Source organism: Falco peregrinus, chromosome 3, assembly GCF_023634155.1.
Source record: "Falco peregrinus isolate bFalPer1 chromosome 3, bFalPer1.pri, whole genome shotgun sequence".
Lineage (NCBI taxonomy): Eukaryota > Metazoa > Chordata > Aves > Falconiformes > Falconidae > Falco > Falco peregrinus.
This window is the reverse complement of record NC_073723.1, coordinates 2,105,043-2,122,104: the sequence shown is the minus strand read 5'-3', so window position 1 is coordinate 2,122,104 and position 17,062 is coordinate 2,105,043. Positions and strand designations below refer to the sequence as shown.

Genomic DNA, 17,062 nt, shown 5'->3' with positions numbered 1-17,062 from the left:
ACAAGATGGAGCAGAATTTTACTGATGGCCAAATCTCTTCTTACACAAAGATGACGAGTCAGAGAGAGCTTTTAAAAGCCATTTTTTTCAGTGTGAGTTTAGTATCTAAGCATCCTGAAAAATTTTGCCCCAAGTATTATTCAAGCTGGTGTGAAAAATGAGTCTCAGTGAACTCAAGCATTAACTTTGGTTTGTTGCAGCATGTAAGGTGATAGTGTAGTCTTTAAATGCCAAAATAATTTTGAAAGAAACAATACCCCAGTCCCCATGCCTCATCTCTGCTCACAGTGTCCTTATTACTCCTGGGTTTCTGATTCTGCTCATTGTCATGACTTATTTTGTCATGACTTTTTTCTCCATTCACCTCACAGCAGCAACACTTGTAAGAAGGATGGCAGGAAGCATGTTTGCAAGAGAAGCAACGTAATTCTGTAAAGCTGCGCTTGAACGCTGTTGTCAGATAAGACCAAATGAAAGTGTGGAGGCTGAATGGATTATCAGGCTCCTCCCTAAAACTGTAATGATTTGTGTAAAAATTAAAAAACTGTGCAAGTATGTTTTTGGTTTGTTCCCCCCCCCCCCCCCCCCCAGTTCAGGATAAAGTACTTCAGCTTGGTTTTACCATTACAGTGACCAAGCTATGCAGAACCACCATGGAAGGTCACCCCATCCACTCCCTCTTCTACCCTCTCCTTATAACTGTTACATGACAAAAAGCTCATCTCCACACACACAAAGCAGCCCAGAGGCAGGTGGGAAGTGGAGGAGCCCCAACACCCCAGCCAGAGACGTGAGCCCCTGCCCCGGCACCTGCCAGGACTGTCCAAGAGGAGTTTTGGGTCCGTGGGCAATTGCCCTGTGGGGCAATGCCAGCAGCTCTCTGGGTCTCCTCAGTGACCAAGGAGGGTCCCTGACTGGAGTACTGGACACTGGGGTATAGGGGAAAAGCAACTTTGAATTGCCCAAGGCTTATTAAGGGATAGTTAGGGGAGTAACCAAAGTCAGGGAAATGAAAGCATTAGCCAGGACTGAGGAGGAACAAGCATGGGAAAACAGAGAGATGAGGGGATAAAGTGGCTGGTCAAGTGTAAATGAGTTGCTGGACAGTACGCTTGCCTGGCCGTGTCTAGTGCCTCATGGATTCTATCTGTTCTGTTTTTTCATCGAACCCCATTTTAAACCTTATTTAAATGCTCTTTTCCTGGATGAGAGGCTCTCTGTGTGCATGAGGGAGCAGGGGGGCTCGGGGTGCGGCAGCTGCGGTGGGACCAGCAGCTGTTGGGTCCATGTGTCTGTGGTGCAGCAGCCAGAGGGGGTGTGGGTGTAGGAGTGAGCCGGTGGTCACTTCTGAAGATTGAGCTGGACCAGCCAGCAAGTAGGTGACGTGGCCTGGGGGAAGGGGGTGAGTGAGTCTCTGGGGATAAGACCAAAGGAGACTTGGAGAGACCAGGGGAGTCCTAGACAGCTTTCTGTGTGGGTGAGATGGTCTGTAATAGCAATCGAACTGGGGTGGTGACCTCAGGCACTTGTATGTCCAAGTGCCAGTAACTGGGGAGACTGGGAGCCAGGGCAGCTACTGGGCAGATGGAGTGCCTGAGCCCAGCTGCTGGGAGGATCCATCTATATATGTGTGTGTATATACATATTCCCACTAATCGATTGTTGTCCTGCTCAGAGAGGAGCAGGATGAAGCCATCAGTGCTTTCTGTGTCTGAGTTCTCTGTGTAACCCGGGTGGCCAGCCGTTTATGTACGTGTACAGGTGGTGTAGGCGTGCTGTGTGTGTGTGCCTGCCGGGAATACACACTCAGCCTGGCTACTGGTGGGACCTGGGGCATGGAGCTGCCCCAGCCTCACGTCTCTTGGGCTGCTGGATCCAGCCTCCCCTAAAGCAACTGTCACCACCGGCATGACACCACCTCTAGGTACAGGTGGGAGCCGCTTGCCATCTCTAGCAGCCCAGCCCCACTGCCCCAGCAGAAAAGGCCAAGGAAATAAGGGAAGGGAAAACACAGCTGTAAAACCCAGGCTGCAGTAGCAGCTGCATCTCTCAGTCATGACTCTGTCTGATCTGTGGGTTTCATAGCCCAGATCTTCCCTTCCTTCCTCCTCCGTCTGCATCCTAGAAAGTTCCTGTCTTCATAAATGGAAACGTGTAATTACTCTTCAAATCTAGCCAAAGCTTTACTCCCTCCCTCCCTCCTGCCTCCTGAAACCTAATCTGTGATCAAATCCACCCACCAAAGTCAGATGTCTTTCCAGGGATGAACTTTCACACAATATTGGAAGCAATTTTCTAGTTCTGTGGTTGGTGAGAATAAAAAATTAATGTGGCTTGTTCCATGTAGAAGCATCAGTCACACATTGTGTGTGCACTAGATTCACAGGGTCATAGAAATTAGAGATGGGAAAGCCCAGGGGAGAGAACTGCTCCGGCTAAGGAGCCGTGCAAAATTGTTCTCTGCATTGCATTAAAGTGAGGAAGAGCTTTGGGCATTCCTGAACTGTCATGTCATCCTTGTTTTCTTGTCACCTTCTTCCTGAAACATAGGTGCAGGCATTGTCTTTCCCAGAGGAAGCAGCTTATTAATTTTAATGAGCAAGCAAGATGTGTGCTGTTGAGGAACAAGCTCAAATCAAAAAATTGTTAATACATAATCGAACACGGGCCTTCCACAGTGACATCTAAAGAGCCATGTCCTTATTTTTGGTTAAAACCTGCACTGAGCTGTCTTAAGATCCATCAGCATTCCTGTCTGAGGATCTGACCCAGGTTAGATATATTTGATTCAATTCTTAAGCTATTATATACTCTTTCATTACAGATCTAGTCTTAATGCCAATCAAATGATATTGGAAAAGCTCCAAATGGCTTCAGCTGAGAAGGACTGGGCCCCATTCAGACCATGTTCGTAAGGTCAGTGTCCGTTCTTAGGTATAAATCTAGCAAAGTGTCACTGAAATCAATTGAGGTATAGCTGATTTATAATGATGACATTAGGAGCAGCAATCAACTCACTGCAATAATCTGCCTGTGGCCTCAAGTCAGCCCAGAGGTCCTGAGATGCTCACACAGGTGTTGAAATCAATGCACAACAAGACCTGTTGTCTAGTTACCTTCTGACTCATTTGAGTTCTTTTTGATTTAATTTTCAAACAAAACAGCATTGGCTGTACTGATCCTGAGGTGGAACAAGATGATGTGATTGAAGTGTCACGTTTGCTGTAAAATAACTGCCGTATGCTTGCCTAGCCCCATACAAATGGCCAGCAGCAGGAAGAAAGTGTCTTCCTTCACTTTGCCTTCCCACCTGAGGGTCAGCCAAAACACCCCCTACTTCTGCACGAAAATGAAGAGTTTCCCTGTGGCATGGCTGTGCTGTTCCCACCGTCCCACACTTGTATTTGGTCCCTGCAGAGGTGCTGGCAGCACTCTCAGATGTTCCCTCAGATGATGCCTCTTCCAGGCTTCCCAGCACAAGGTGTGACTTTGCTGCTCACCTTGTTCCTGTCCTGGATTTACCCCCCTCTTTCGTGGAATTAAAAGTTCAGCAAAGGGGCAGCCCCACGTAAGGATTTAGAGGGTTCCTAAGCTGCTGCTGCAACAAATCTTTCACTCCCACTCCAAGTAGTGGAGTGCTGGACATAAGAATAAGTCCATGAGCAGCCAGAAAAAAAAACATATTCATTAGCAGTGACTTGCTGATGATGCGGTTTCTCTGTCAAAACCTGTGACCTGAATTATCACTGCCTGTGCTGCTGGAGGGCTTGTTGGAAAATGTATAGCTTGGCAGGGAAAAGAAATCAGACTGATGGGCAGAGCATTTATTATAATAAAAGAAAAAAAAACAACCTCCCCACTTCCTTGTATTGCACATAAGCAAAGAGGACATGATCCTTAATGACGGATCGGGCTGCAGAGTGCAGCTGCTCCATGGGTACCACAGGCCAGGGATGCTGCAAACTGCCTTCATGCCCTCTTCACCTAAAGCCCCCCAAAATGCATTTCCTGACTTGCTGTTATTCGGATCCAGCTCTAGTTTCCAATCAGCTGGAAAAAAACCCAACCAAACAACCGAAGAAGTGTCATGACTGAGAGTTGTCCTCAGATCATCTCCCATTTTTTGCGATCAGCTTCCAATGAAGTTCTGCAGAGGTTTAAGGCTGCCTGGAGTCCTCACCCAGATGATGTTCCTCAGTCACTGCCAAAATATCAGGGGTTGAGGAACTTCTAGAGCAGCTGTGAGCATGACAGCCTGTGTCCTGCCCCACATCTGCAAGTATGCCTTGCCAGGAGGACAGTTAACAGTCTCAGCCACACAATCCCTTGGGTTGTCTGGAGGACAGACTTGGGTGATCTATCAGTCCCATGGTATAAAAGCCATTAAAATCTGAACCAGAGAGCGTCTTCACAATCAACAGCATGTTTATCACTGATGCCAATTCTTCCATTTATCACCTTCTTCTTTCTTGTTAATGCTTTTCTTCCTTCTGACACCAAACTTCCTAGATTAGTCAGACTCTGCTTTTCATAACACTTCTGCAAACCCCTGACTAAAGGGGAAGTCAACATGCTGCCAGACACCGTTGCATTTTGGCTGTTAGAGTGGACAAGCAGCCACATGCTTGCCTGCTCCCCTCCGAGCAGGGCTACCTTAAAGAGTTCTTGGATGAATCAGAATTTTGTACCTGTGTTTGCCCCTGGTGAGGATGTTAATTTATTTTTTTTTTAGAAAGGAGTGTCTTTGGCTTTTGGCAACAGCAACAAAATGAGGATCCCAGCCCATCTTAGTTAGCTTCTTGTTTTCCCCATAATGAACAACTCATCTTCTCCTTTTAACTATGTAAGAGCTGCTAAGCAAACCCCACCAATGAGAAGAGGAATACCAAAACCTGCTAAATTCTTCTAGCACAACCACAGTTTCTGAAAATCTCTCCAGTACTGTAGAAGCTTTTTCATGCGTCTGATGGGTCCTATGCACCTCAATGCAGTGCTGTGCAGGTATACCCAGGCCATATCTGAACGTGCCAGCTCATATAGTCAAAGCAGACTAACCATGCTGATGAAGTCTTCCAACCAGGCAATTAGCCCTCCTGAAAAGAAGGATAAACCAGACAGGAAAGCCTGCCTGTCTCATTCAGAACCATTACAGTTTCTTTATGTGCTATTGCACTGCTCTGTGTAGATACCCTTTGATTTACAAGCTTCATTTATTTCACTGAAATTAATGCAACAGCATGCAGTTACTATGGTGATGTGGGCTTCCTAACTGTCTTAAGCAATATCCATACTCGTGTGTGAGCTGGTTCTTGCTGTGCCTGAAGTTTCCTGGCTCCTGCCTACAACCAGACTGCAAGCCAACACGTAAGCATGGCTGGATGATCAGGGAATGTGAACGGAGCTTGAACAGAGACATTTGCTCTCCCGTAGCTACGGAATCCTTTGGGTGTCTACAGACCTGTATGCTCCGTGTACATACAGGGGACAAGCACAAATGACCTGTGACCTTCATGAAGAAAGCAGCGACGCAACCCGTGTCTCCCAGCCTCACTGCTTGTGCACCAGTGTACGCTGCTTTTATTTTGCCAGGCTCCTCTCTTAAACACAGGAGACAAGGGTACTTCTGAGGTATTCTCTTGACTGCAAAAGTCAGGGCTTCCAAGTAGGTGGAATTCACTCAGTGACAAGATCCTCAAAGTTTCTGAAATACCTTGGATGCTGGAACATACTATCTCCAGGGCTTCAGGGGATTTAACAAGCACACAATACTCGCATCGGTCTTCTGTATAAAGGGCTCAACTTGTAATTACCATAAGCAAGTAGAGAACTTCCAAGAGCTTTAACGATTTGTCTGTGGCTAGGAAAAGGGTGAAGTTAATCAAAACCATGATTTGCTGTGCGTTACCCACTCAGCTGTTGATGGTGTCTGGCTTTACCTTGCTGCTTGTGCATAATCTCTCAAGCCTCAGATACCTGAACATTGCCATGGCGATTTTATCTCGCTTAGCCTTTTCCTCAGAAATAAATCTTTGTGTTCACTGATGGCTCAGTCAGCAGATTTGCTTGTGTGGTGCAGCTCACTGTGGCATACAAAGTGGTACTGTAGCATATTATGAAAAAGAATAAAGTTGCCTTGATATACTATACCAAGGACAGTGTCCCTGCCAGGGTAGCACAGAAATGTTGACTCTGTTCAGAGATTAGAGACTATCTGTAGAGCTTTCTGCGGACAGGAATGTGTTTCTTCACATCAGGCTGCCTGTAGAAGCACCCTGTCATTACCCAAACGGCTCTGTCTGCAGCAGCATGGTGCCCAGAGAAGAGAGGTGGGGGCTATCACATGGTTGCTGATAAGCGTAGCTCTGGGTAATGGCAGTGGTGATGGGGAGATGTTGAGTCTTCCCAGCAGATCTGCTTCTGACTTACCTGCTGCTTGGAGCACTGATCATTGTCAGACCAATAGAGAAAACTTTCAAAAAGTGTTTGTAGATGCAGAAATTTTGCTAAAATTGAGGGAAAGAAAAGAAAAAAAGAGAAAAAAAAAAAGGGAGACTAGAGGCATAATGGAAGATGGATGTCTAAGCAGTTGGGGATCTTAAAAAACCTACTCTCCTTCTGCATTTGTGGGTATTAAGTAACTTTGAAAACCACAGCTGAGATTTATGGATGTATTTGAGGACTTTATCTATGAAGGGTTATATCTTTGAATGTTCTTCCAATTCCCGATGAGTCTGAAGCTTTTCAGGTGCTCCGTGAAACCTGGCACAGAGAGTGGAGGAGGTTGTGAGCTGCAGAGGGAGTTCTTCATGGAGAACCATGAGGGTGACAAAGAGCTCATCCATGGTTATGGGAAGGAAGAGGAATGAGTGGCTCAAGCTGTTTCAAAGGTGTTTGCAGGAGATGGGACAGGAGTAAGAAAGTGGAAAGCCTCTGAAGAGGGGAGGCTTCAGCACATCAAGTTCTCTAGCAACACCAAGCCAACAACTGTTAGACAAATTCACAGAGTGTTTTAACCACTCTAAAGAAGTGCAGTGATCATGCAACAAGAAGCCTGCTGGGACGTGCTCTGATGTTTCTGAGCTTTCAGGTCTGTCACACCTCTGCATTTTGAAGTGAACTGTCTTCCATGGAACCTCCTCTTGCACAGGACAGAACAGACCCAGCTAGCTAACATGCTGTGCTCCCTCACACAGGCTTTCATCTTACTCGTCTTTTTTTTGTTTTTCCTCCAATGAAAGAATTTATTTTAATACTATTTAAGATGACGGAATCTGGTGGCTGTTACTGTGCACTGTAAACCTGCTGCCCTCCCGGCACAGCACAGCCCTCCCAAACTCGTGGCAGTAAAAGAAACTCAGAAGAAGATGGAAATGAGATCTGAGCTACACTAAGAGGCAGTCATTTTAAAAAAGCTCGTTGGGCAGTACAGGTGTCACCTACCATTAAAACAGGAAAGGCATTTGCTCTTTTCTTTAGCACACAGAAGGGATTTTTGTGTCACTGAAATGTAATACAGGTACCTGCCCAGTACAGGACGTACTTACCTGCTCCCAGCACTGCAGATCAGGAGTTACAGCTGTATTTAACTGCTTAGGCAAAGAAAAAGGAAAAAAAAACGTTCCCCAAAATAAATAAGAAGCAGAAGACCGGACCTCCAGGCAAAAAAAAACCCACCCTGTGTAACCACACAATGCCTGTATGTCCACATAGTCTCTGTGAGGTGCACAGTCGGCAGTTCACGTCAGTAATACAGCAAACCAGGTACCTGTGACTCTTCACGTACACTGGCCAATCCAAGCCACCCACATCACAGAAGAAACAAAGTGAGGGCTTGGTTATTCAAAACACTTCATAGTCAAGAAAGCCTGAACTTAAATGGACATGCTCATTTTTGAGGTGCAGGAACTAGGCTACAGCTAGAAGGCAAAGTATTTAAAACCCAGTTCCAAGCAGTCCTGAAGCTTTCTCAAGGCTGATAGGACTGTGACACTTGAGAAACCAAGGAAGTCTGAGGAGCCCTGAGTCATCAAAAGCTTAGGTGGTAGCAACAAGCTTTATGTAAGGCAAAAAGAAGAGCAATAGTGGTAGTAAGGCCAGCAGGAGCCATCACGGTCATCTCTGCTGAAGTCCTGCATAATGCACACCAGTGTTTCACCTGTGTTCCCCACATCAAGCCATGAGTCTTTAGGATGTCGCAGAACCAGCCTAAACTTTAAGCCATGCGTAAAGATGTCAAGTGGTGGATAACACCCCACTGCCCTTAAGAAGGAGATATAAGACGGTGGACTTGGCTTTGGACTGGAAAACCTCTCAACCCACTGATGTCATGTCCTAACTAGGACTAACCACCTCTTGGCACAAAAACTGGCCTGGTTCCTGTCTCAAAGGGGAGATGGTAGACCTTGTTCAGAATTATGCTGTTAGTTGATGTCTCTTAACCAAGAGAAAAGACTTCTAGTATGCAATGCACCCCAGCCCCATGAAGTTAGTCCTCCTTGAGGAGGATGTTCTATAGCAGAGGAGGGAGCAGTCTCCAATCATCAGCCTTGGGAAGAGGTGGCAGCTAATGGCATCCTACCACAGCTACTAGTTGCTGAGTGTTTGTGTGAGTCGCTGTCCGTATGACAGGTGGAAAAAAAATGTTCTTGGTGACTACTTTGACCTTTTGGTGAGCCTTTGTTCTCCTTTTTCTGAAGAATTTCCAAGTCTCACCAGGGCAAGATGGACTGCTATAACCAACGCTGAAAGACGTTCAAGTGCTGAGCATGGGTTAGGGTCCAGCCTCCACCCCAAAGGTAGGTCTAGCTAGCAGCATACCTCCCTGATTTGTCCTACTTCCTCATTAGCCTTGTTGTGATAAACTTTCACCTTATTTATGTTGTAAATATGTTTAGAAACACTTTCCAACAGTGGCCCTCACTGAGTATGGTGGAGCTGGGGTTGTACATAGGAAGTATAAGGCACGCTGTGCCTCCAAAGCCTACACCCATACAGAGCGGTGTGAGAAGGATGGGGGTTAAGGTGAATTCAAGAGCTCTGAGGCAAAATCTGGTTTGGCTGGCAGGACGTGTGAGGCGCTCAGAGCTCTTCACTTTGTCTGATGTGGTTTCTGCTTCTCGAGCATCTGAAGTCTCTCCTTAGACTCTTGACGTGCTGCAGTCCGCAGGCACAGAGCACTGCCTGCACCACACCAGCTCTCTGCAGCACTGCGCAGGGCTACCAGTCAGCCCATATGGTATCAAACCAGTAGCAGGGGCTGGGGATCAGCCTTCACTGGGGCTTTGGGATGGGGAGGAAGCTTTGCTGTGTGTTGGTTTTTCTCTTGGGTTTAATGTAGCGGAATGCACTCAAGAGATTCTTGCTGGTTTTCACAATAATGCCAAATTCAAAATGTGTGAACAAGGTCATTCCAAAATTTCCAAATCAATGTTAAAATAAGTCTGCATTCAGTACTGTAATAAATGTTGGAAAGTTTTGATTTGTCTTCTGCTTTCTGAACCTCCAGGGCACATTCGATACATGTTCTTATCAAAATTAGAAACAGCATATATGAATAAAAATACAATTAATGAACATTTACATTATATATAAATGTTACTATATAAATACAAAAAATGAAATACATAAATATTAATATAAGCCATCAAAGATAGAAATACGGTTTCTCAAAATTATGATATATTCCCCTGTACCGTTTTTTGCTGGGGTAGTGTTGATGTTCTTCATAGTGGCTCATAGGGTGCTGTGTTTTGGATTTATGACCAAACCAGTGCTGATAACACAGGGATGTTTTTGCTATTGCCACGCAGTGTCATAGAGGCAGGACCTTTTCTGCTCCTCACCAGCGACTAGGCTGTGGGTGCACAAGCAGTTGGGAGGGGGCACAGCCAGGGCAGTTGATCCCAGCTGACCAAAGGGATATTCCATACCATACAGTGTCGTGCTCAGTATATAAAGCTGGAGGAAAAAGGAGGAAGGGCAGGACGTTCAGAGTTACGGCCTTTGTCTTGCCAAGTAAAGAGTGATGGAGCCGCGTCTTCCTGGGGATGGCTGAGCACCTGCCTGCTGATGGAAGTAGTGACTGAGCGCCTTATTTTGCTTTGCTTGTGAGCGCATCTTTTGCTTTACCTATTAAACTGTCTTTACCTCAACCCACGAGTTTTCTCACTTTCACCCTTCTGATTCTCTCCCCGATCCCGCTGTGAGGGGCTGAGCTGCCTACTGAGGTTAAACCACAACACCCCCAAATCAGCTATTTCCAGAAATGGAGGATTTCAGTGAAACATAGATGAGAAGCCCAAGACAGACAGCAGTCCTATGCACCGTTTGCTCAAATAGCGGCAGTGATTTTTCTCCCCTTCCGATTTTGTTATAGCTGAAGAGGTAGCACAGAGCAGTTCTAAAATTGCCACACAAATATTGCATGTTACATCAGTAGTTTCTGTGCTGGTTATTCAGAAACAACAGTTCAGCATCTAGAGCTGAGCATTAAAAAGTAAAAGCTATTTCCACAAGTCCAGGCATACCTTGTGTATGCAATGACATCTGCAAATGCAGTGTCAGAGTTAAAATTTGAACTCCATAGTCTTTAATTTGCAGCATCACACTCAGCCTCTGCATATGCTACCTTGGGAGATGAAGATCCATCTGAAAAAGTCTATAAATTTGAAAAATAACTCTCATAAAAACTAATGTGATTTATGTAAGCACATTAAGGGGAAGATACCCTGAACAGTTGGTTTAAGTGCTTAGACTTCCTAAACTTAATATTTCCATATGGTTACATTGTAATTTTAGATTTTTAGTAGCTTTGTATCCTTCTTTCTTAAATTTGAGAAACAAATCAAGGTATGGGCACAAAGAAATTAAGGAACAAAGATGCCTGCAATGAGTGTTTGATTGTTCCCACATGAAGCAATGACTCTTTCTACATATTCCTCTAATCCTCTAGGAAACATTATTTCAATTGTCACAGGGTTGTTTGTGTGATGTTGTGAACAGATGATTATAAAAATCTTCTGATATAAGTAGCAGAAAAATAAGGGCAGAAATGAACACCCTACATGCTTTGTTTAAAATGCAGGATTATATTAGCTAAGTAAAGATTAGTTTCAAAATACCAGACAGGGTTTGAATTCCTACTGAATTATTTCATGCCTCGAACACTTTCACGTTTATCCCACAAGATTTTTACTTTTTCCTAGTCTTTACTACCCCTGTGACGAACCACTACTAAAAATACTTGTTTTATCTGTGGCTCTCAAACTGGCTTATGTGCCAGTTTTTAACTAAAGGTACCAAACGTTTTCAAAATTATTATTTAAACCAGCACAACCCATTGTGTGAACCTTCTCAAATCAATGGAAGCCCACATCATATTGATTTACCACAAACTGATTCCTACCAACTAAAACTAAATGGATACAAATCACTTCCAGAGCAATGCGGAAGGAGCTGCGGGGGGGGGTGGGTGGGTGGGGGGTGGGGGTGGGGGTTGTGGTCTCACCTGTATTCTTGGGTCGCTGACCACAACAACATGCAGCAAAATTTAACAAGAAAAATCAATTCTTTGGAGGAATCTCTTTGCCATGATTCATTCTTGCTATCCCAAAAAGAAAGCTATGGTATGAGCACATGAGAAGGCAACGCCATCAACAGCCAGTACAATCTGCCTTCATTATCTCTGTTGGACCAGTTTATAGTTAAACATGAGGTTGATGTGAGATGATACAGCATGCGTAGGCTGACACTTAGCTCTCTAACATGGCTATACCTCTGTGGGAACACAGCCACAGGTAAGAAAAAAATGGCAACGCTTGTCCAAGTGCTGTCCATTTTCCTTGAAGTGTCTGCAATCAGGGCAAGTAACCGTGGCCGAGTGAAGAAGACAGGGATGGAGAGAGAGTCGGCAAGACAGAGGGCAGAGAGGGACAGCTGAGGACAGGGCACGCCTGAGCTGTTCCTGCAGTTTGTGGTAGAAGATGCCCAAAGGGAACAGCAGGACTCTGATGGGAAAACCCCTCATTTCTCCCAGTCAGAAAGACATGCAAGTTCCTACTCAGCAACGCCTACCGCCCGGGCGAGTAAGCAATATATAAATATATTATAGTGATCATATTTATAATAGAAGAGCATTACAACCATCCATTCTTAAAACAGAGATGAGGTTTTTGGCAAAAGAGAGGATTTTCATTACACCTCTTTCCTTCAGATCTAATAAACCACTCTGGAGTGATGGTTTACACACTTACACTTAAACACGCTTTTGTATAAATTAAAAGGTACCTGCCCAGATACAGGACTCCTTTGTCTTATGTTATAGAGACTGTGTAACTCTTAGCTTCTCTTCTACAAGTGTCAGAGGGGGGAAAAAAAAGAAAAAAAAAAAGCCATCAAGAATGGATTCATTGCTCTCTGCTTTATAACTCAACAGATGTAAGTATTTATTTAAAAATAAAACATCTGGCAGCTGTCCGGCTGGGCTAGTGGCTGAGCCTGGTATGATTAGATACAGCTGAATAGATAAGGCTGGAAACCAAGCTGGGTGGAAGGAGCTGAAGTCTGTGATGCTTCAGGGATTGTTAGTATCAGAAAAATGGAAAACAGATACGTTACAAAAATATCAAGATTAATAGTTACATAGTCTGGTCTTTTTCCAGGGAGATCATAATTATTAAGGTGTTTCTCATCGGTGCCACATGCATCTCATTAAAGTACGTTCAGTAGACATATGGACAACATAAATAACTGAAAGCCAGCTGTATCTCCCTAACCAGTTCTCCAGTGAACTGTCCCACTCTGCACTCCCAGCACTTACCAGTGAGGCCTCCTTGTACGTGGGCACGAATGCCATGCGTCTGCTGGAGATGCTGCAAGGTCCTATCAGTGTGATGCACAGAGGAGAAAGCCAAGAAAATGATTCAAAACTGTGAAAATGACTTAATTGAAGAGTCAGATTCATCTTGCCTAAATACAGAGGTCTATAATGCAGGCAGTGACATGAGAGGTAGTCAGCACAGGCTTCCTTGATTGTTGCTAGAGAGAAATAGGAATGCTGTGAGGGACATTTATCTGGTCTGGTTTAAACATCCACTTTAGAATGAAATGAACTTCACCCTGGAAGGGCTCATTTTTCTGTGCTGACTCCAAAGGGATGGTGACTTGTGCTATATAGCCATCTGTAGGGTAGAAGTTCACATCTGGCCAGATATATCCCACGTGAGAGACTGAAAAAGCTCAATCTAGTTAATTCACCAGAAGCAGACCACAAGGCTAACTTGATTGTAGCATGGAGGACCTTCAAATGAAGACAATTCTGTTTCCAGTGGACATTGTTATCCAGCAGAGAGAAACAAGGATTAGCAGCTGTAGACTGAAGCCAGACACATGCAAAGAAAATACAGAGTGAGGTTTTATGTACAATGAGTGAGACAAATCATTGTCAAACAGTAGCAACAGAAGAGGTGGCTTTTTGGTCTCAAAAAGCCTCTGATGTCTTTCTGAAATACCTGTCCAGACCAACGCTCCTTGTTGCACTTAATAAGGGTTAACAGAATAAACCCCTGTGGACTGTGTTGCTTGAAATCAGATCAGATGACTTGTCCAGAACTTTTGGCTAATCCCTGTCTTAAATTTATTTTAAAGCTTGCATACTTTTCTATACCTAAAATTCCACCGACTCCTCTGTATGTTCTGCAGGGGGAACATTCAGCACGTTATTTTGTTTGCTAAAGAAAAGCTAATTTTTTTTTTTTTTTAAATATTACTATATTCTACACAGTCATGGAAATGATCAGAAGGATTTGATCTGCAAAGGTAGGAAAAATAGGACAAGTCTTCAGAGCTGCTGCCCCTAGAAGCAACAGTTCTTCAGTCTTGTACCTCTTTCAAGTGGCAAACGGAGATTGGAGGGATTGAGACTGTTCCACCCCTTTCAAGTGGTACCAGTGTCCAAAACCTAGTTTCTGAGATAAAAATAAATATTTTCCCTGAGCCCTGCATTTCAGGCTCAATTCAGATCTTAGAGAATTCACTAGAATATGTTCTACTGCCTCATGGGAACTGCTGCCAACCAGCTCTTCTGACTCCTTTGTGGAGCAGAGTTAATGCATCATGGGGGCAGCTGGAGGTGATGCACACACTGTGCCCTGTCCTCATGTTTTCATATGTATAGTTTCCTGCTTTGCTTATTTCCCTTGGTATAAAACAAGAAATAGTTTTGCAGGAAGCTGCATCTCTCTTCTTAGTGTTCAGAGAGAGAAGAGCATCCCATAAGGATGGTATCTCAGCTCCTGATGCAACTGATTTTCAGGGAGGAGTGGCTGGAGTATAGGCCAGCTGCAGTAGGAAATGTGTGTTTGTACTAAATAGGTCCTTGACTTGATGGCGACTGTGCTAGGAATGATGACAGCGTAAATGATACAGATATCATCCAAGGAAGACAACACATAGGCTTCAATATAGTACAAAGAAGGGAAGTAGAACAACAGAGAAACGGTATATTATGTGCATTAGGATGGGTGTATTTCCAAAGTAAAGAGAGGCAACGTATATCACACAGGGTATACCATGGGAAAAAAGGGAATGTAACAGCCCAGTGTTTTATTTCTTAGACAACTGTATATTTTCAGCTCCTATTCTTCAACCTATGTTCCTATGATGTATACTTTGCATAGGGTTAATACTTGGATAGAACTTTTAATGATGTGAGTGGCAGAAGAAAGGAAAGACATAATGAGTGTCTTACAAAATAAAAGGTGAAGGTAGATCCCTGGATGATACAAATCATCATAGATCTATGGAAGGTACCAAAAAGCTGATTTATACTAGCTGAGGATGGAGCCCTCATGTCTGAAGTTATTGATAGATCAAGTTTCAATGCTCAGGCACACCACGTGGGAGACTTCTTAACCAGAGAAAAATGGCCTCTTGAAGAAACAGTAGAAGACTGGGGCAACTGCAAAGGCATCGCAACCTTGTAAGTATTCATGAAACTTACTTTGAAATGCATTCTATTTAATTAACAGTGATGCAACTAGAATGTCAGCCTGTATCACAGCCATTTTTTTCCCCTCCCGTATCTTGATCAAAACTTATTTTGACTTCTCAAACTGCTCAAAGTACAATGTAAGGAAAAAGATAAAAGTATATTTGATGACACAAACTAGCAGTAACAGAGGAAATAGAACACTAGCTTATGTTACACTGTGGAAACACTACTGTGCTGTACCAGCTAGCTTCTTGGTTTGGGTGGGTTTTTTGGTTTTTTTTTGTGTTTTTTTTCCAATGAAAAATCCTTCCCCTGCCCAAAAGTAAACCTTTAGAAACTGCATATTGGAACAATTTATCTGTGGGAAACTTCAACACTGCATAACATGTGACTGTTTGTGTGAACATATTAATAATACCAGATCTCAACAGCACTTCCCATGACAAGCAGGTCCCTATTTTCAGCCTTCTTTGGGCTGATCATAACCTCAGTGCTCTTGCAAGGGCAAACCAGGCATCCCTTTGCCCATCAGAGACGTTAGGAATGGGTCATGGAGGGATGGCCTTTGCTAGAGCCAGCAGAACCTCTGTCAGGCTGTTTAATGTCTTTGTTTCTTACTCCTTTAAGCACAATATGAGCGGTGCCACTTGCCAGTGATGTATAGCTTTGAGCATATGCAACATCAAGATGCATTTCCTTACATAAGGAGGTGTAGGTCTCATTCATTAAGGTAGGTTGTTTTCTCGTACAGGAAGCCATATAAAATGTTCCCCGGGAATATATCAAAGCCCATATGTAAACTTCAGAGAATTTGTTATCCCTTCTCCACTGGAGGTTGGTTTTCTTGCATCTTTTTGGGTTTTTGTATGATAGTTAGCAACATTATTTTAATTTACAGCCTGAATACATCCACCTGCAGCTGATACTCATTCCTCCTTTGGCTGCTATACGTTCCCCTCTTCCCTTACATTCGCTTCCAAATCAATTGGCAGCAATTGGATTCCCCCTCAGTTTCATTTTGCAAAGCTGAGCAAATCTTATTTGCCCATTTCATGGCCTCATCCTGCTGGCAGCTGAGAGTCATCTTGTACACCACAGTTGTTCCACCCTTTCATTGGAAGCAAGTAAAAAGCTCTTATCTCAAGGCAGATGGTTTTATTGATTGCTAAGGGTGAGGTTCACCTCACTTACCTTGGTCTAAAACACACCTTGACAATTTCCTCAAATTTGCTGACTGCTTTTGAGCTCTGAAGCAGGTAACGCTGCAGCCCAGGTAACTCTTCCCCTCCTCATCCTCAGTGGTGGGCTTATCTTTTGGCTTGACTTGGATGACAAGATACCCTTCTGCCTGTGTGATAGCACAGATAAAAGCTATGCAGCATTTTAAAATACACTGGATGTGCACCCTGCTCCATGGCTAGGAGAGAAACTCATTTCTGCACCCTGGCTCACGCAGAGACTTACAGATCCATTGAGCAGCTGCAGTGGTGAGGATGAGTACCTCAACACCAGGCAAAACCAGTACGTCCAACAAGATGGCAGGAGATAGGGAAAAGTGCAAGGTTCCCGTATCTTCTTAAGAAGATATTTTGAATCCACACTTGCATAAAGCACCAAAAGCTCTATCTGTAACTCCTAATAGTTCATGCACAGCTCACATGGACTTTGGACCACCAGACTTGTTCTACCCTTAGTTTGCCAATTGTCTGCGCAGAATCGTTTCACCTGATTCATCAAAGACCAGGTAAATACAATCTACTACATTAATCTTTTCCTGATAATTACTTCTTGTCTCATATAAACTTACAGAATCACAGAATGGTCAGGACTGGAAGGGACCTCTGGAGATCATCTAGTCCAACCCCTGCTAACCCTCTTAGAACAGGTTGCAAAGAATAACCTCCAGGTGGGTTTAAACGTCTCCAGAGCAGGAGACCCCACAGCCTCTCTGGGCAGCCTGTGCCAGGGCTCTGCCACCCTCAAGATAAAGAAGTTCTTCCTCATAGTCAGATGGAACTTCTTATGTTGCAGCTTGTGCTCACTGCCCTTTGTCCTGTCACTGGGCACCACTGG

At 44.1% G+C, this 17,062-nt stretch overlaps 1 long non-coding RNA gene across 2 annotated transcripts in view; it reads right to left on the bottom strand.

The window, feature by feature from the left end:
- The window catches only part of LOC129784008 (uncharacterized), a 68,192-nt gene that overhangs the window by 40,893 nt on the left and 10,237 nt on the right, over positions 1-17,062 (bottom strand). For both annotated transcript variants that reach the window (XR_008746275.1, XR_008746276.1), the window contains exon 2: positions 12,818-13,372. This is a non-coding gene — a long non-coding RNA (uncharacterized LOC129784008). The remainder of the gene's footprint in view (positions 1-12,817; positions 13,373-17,062) is intronic.